The following is a 3579-nucleotide window of genomic DNA, read 5'->3' on the forward strand; positions in this document are numbered from 1 at the left end:
GCATGTACCACTGTCAAGCAGGTGTCCTTCATCCTATATCTGTGCATTGCATTTTTACTGACCAAGTCAGTGCAGTATCCTACATTTCCCTCTGTTAAGATTAATTTTCTTGGTTTAAAGACCTCAAAAAAAGGAGACGCCACAGCTCATACTGGAACAACAACAACAAATGTTTGAATTCAAACAGTTCAACGTTAACAGCTTGGCAGTTGTTCATGGTTAGTGCCAGTCGCTTCTTTTAAAGCACGTTATTTTATAGAGCAAGAAATTACATTCAGAAATGGATCCCTCAATTAACGTAAGATCATTCAAAACAACTTGCTTTAAAAGAGCACTTTAAAGAACAATTATTATTAAAGCGAGTGGCCCTGACATCTGGACTGCATTTTACTGGTTCATTTTCTTTCTTCTTCTAATTCTTTTTTTTTATCAAACACAAATACTGTAACACAACAAACACAAATATGGTTTATAATTTGTAATCTTCTGATTTAGTGCTATATGGATGTAGTCCTACACTTTAATGCAAGTAACTGGTTTAAACAACAAAATCAAAAACATTTTGGAGGTGATTTAAACCTACTTTTTTCCAGCCCAACCAGAGATGAAGGTGGGGGGAAGGTAGTCAGATTTAAGAGATGGAGCGGTGTATTCCAGTTCTAGTTTGAAGTATACACCATATATTGGTAAAATGGAGAGGTATAGCCTATATAACGGCCTCTGTTTCCTTATGGTTCAGTTCCCCTGTATTTTAATCTATATATACAGCTGTGTAATGTGAAAGGGAGAAGACACTGTTACAGTCCTAATAGTATTATTGCAATCCCTCTGTAGACTGATGGCCCTCCACATTTGTGGCTTTGACTTTTGCGAATTTGATTATTTACCCTTTTGATTAATATGTTCTCTCTAGGAATCTCTAGGTCCTCCAGGGCAACTCTGTCAGAAGTTAACCATTGATTTGTGCTGGAAAACCTAGAGGTTTCTAGAGAAAACACTTCTCTAGGCATTTGTAGGCATGATTTCAACCTACAATCTCTAATCTGAAAAGAGAAATTATATACCAGAACACACATATGGGTATGAATGTAATATAGTTATTTAAGGACATGAATAGAATGAGCAAGTATCAGGAGAGATTGCATCATTTGTCCCTGTGTCCAGACCCAAGACATATCCAGGGTCACCTGGAATATGTATATATACAGAAATGCCACACTGTCTGGTCCCTTTATCTATATGGTCCTGTAATTTGGAGAGTGGTTATAACTCCAGAGATTTCTCTCAAAGAGGATGTATAGCTTTGACAAGATCTATAAGGACATCATAGTTTTCAAGTGTTGTCCTGTTTTTTTAAATATTATATTTTAAGTGTACGGTATTTATATTTGTTTTCAGCCCCTGAAGAAGGCCTAATGTGGCCGAAACGCATGAGGCTTTTTAAACACTGAATAAAACAGCTAGAGCACTGGGAGCTTGTCTCCTCTCTGTTTGCTGCATGATTCTATGATCAACTTCTGGCAGATGTTGACTGTAGAGATGCACAGGAAGACCTAGAGATTCCTAGAGAGGTGTTCTTTTAGATTAAAAGGAATAGTGGCTTTTTTTTTTTATTTGTGGTTTTCCCACATTCACAGGGGTCCTTCACCCATAACTCCAGCAAATGTGGAGGGACCACTGCAATAGACTTTGTTCCCTACAGTTGAAATGTGTAGAACCAGCCCCAGCTCTGATGTTAACACACTCCCTTTTTTGTTCTCTAGTCTCATCTGTGTATCTTCCTTCTTTACAGTAACTTGATGTCTCCCATTTCCTGGTATGACTCTAGTCTCATTTGATGGTTGTTCATCAAAGATCTCTTTTTTCAGATTAGAGCTTTGCCTTAAAATGAGAATAATAGTGGTACAGCACCATCAGTGTTTATGGTTTAGGTATTCCGAAAACAGGTAAGGCAATAAATCCCTACCCCAAGGAGCTTCTAGTTAAAAAAGTTCATAGCCATAGGAAAAAGAAAGATGCAGTAAAAGAGGAAAGATGCATTTATTCATTGGAGTTATATACAGATATGCTTCATGTCAGTAGGGGATGAAGACTAGTGGTTAAGGCAGCATTTCTCAACCTTTAAACCCCTGAAATAATTTTAAGACCATGGGGAAACCGTGCATAAAATTTATTATATGTACAGCTTTAAGGAAGTGTTTGGGTTTTGGTTTTTTTCAGTCATGATCTCTCATGGAACCTGTAGGGATTTCCTGGAGAACTCCAGAGTTTCAGGGAACGCTGGTTGAGAAACCCAGTATCAAGTGAAGGATTTAACAAAAGAGAGAAGCTTTGAGAGATACAATAATAGTTTTTAAACAAAGGAGAAGAAGCCGCTCTTGCATGTTCTGGGTGGGTGCTTTGCAGTGATGTAGACATGAGTGGATTGACTCAGATGTACTGTAAGTCAGTTCAGTGACTTGAATTGGACTTGACTCAGCAATAAATGACACACTGACTCAACTCAAGTCAAGACTTGTATAGCCATAGTGACTGACTTGATGGTGTCATACACTTCTAGCAGTAGGCAAGATCCATTCTAAAAATATGGGGCGCATTTCTTGAAGGGGAATGTTAGGCACCAAGCTTGAGGTGAAAGCATCCTTGTAAAGTTTTAGGAAAGCTTTACAAGGCTTCTCTGATTTGTAGTGGGAACAACTGCCTGGCAGACCCCAAGCCCCACCTCAATCCCATTGCCTAACGTGTCTGTTGTTCCCCTCCAAGAAACATGCATCACCTCTTCTTTTTTTCCCCCTGTTAAAGTTGTCTCCCAGACTTGAAACTCAGCTCGAAAGTACAGTCAACCCTCTATCAACTGATTTTTTAATCCATGGATTCAAGTGTCCACAGCTTGGAAATATTTTTAAAATACATAAATTCCAAAAAGCAAACCTTGATTTTGCCATTTTATTTAATGGGACTTGAGTATCCATGGATTTTGGTATCCACAGGTGGTCCTGGAACCAAACCCCAGAGGATACCAAGGGCCAACTGTATCTTGCAAGGACTTGAGACTGAACTAGAGACTAGAAGCTTGACTTAAGACTTGGACTAAAAGATTTCAGTACATCACTGGTGCTTGGGGTATAGCTGATAGCAAGGGAAAATAGGTGGAATTGTTATGTCTGTTTCATTTGTGTTTAAATTTTTGTTATCAGGTGTTTGTTCAGAGTTTGTGAGCTGCCTTGGGTCCCACACCAGGAGCAAGACAGCATATAAATGGAATAAATAAAATAAGTATTTGCCCTGGAGCCACTTTAGGTTGTTTTGCAGCTCTTGCTATCTCCAGTTTTTGGCCAGAAAAGGGGGAGTTGTCTCTCTTGGAAGAAGTCCAGAAGCAGCAGCTAACCTTTTAAAGAGATTGCATTGCCTTCCTGCACTGTTTAATATGTTTTATGGTTTTCCAAGACCAGAAGTGGACATCCAGCCAGTGGACTTCAAGCAGTTCATTTTGGAAGGGAGCTCTTTTTGTTGCTCTTGGGGAGTCCAAGGGGTGGTAAACTGGCTACCAGAACTGATGTAGTTGTCAGAACTAAGAGA

This window comes from Sceloporus undulatus, chromosome 1, assembly GCF_019175285.1.
Source record: "Sceloporus undulatus isolate JIND9_A2432 ecotype Alabama chromosome 1, SceUnd_v1.1, whole genome shotgun sequence".
NCBI lineage: Eukaryota > Metazoa > Chordata > Lepidosauria > Squamata > Phrynosomatidae > Sceloporus > Sceloporus undulatus.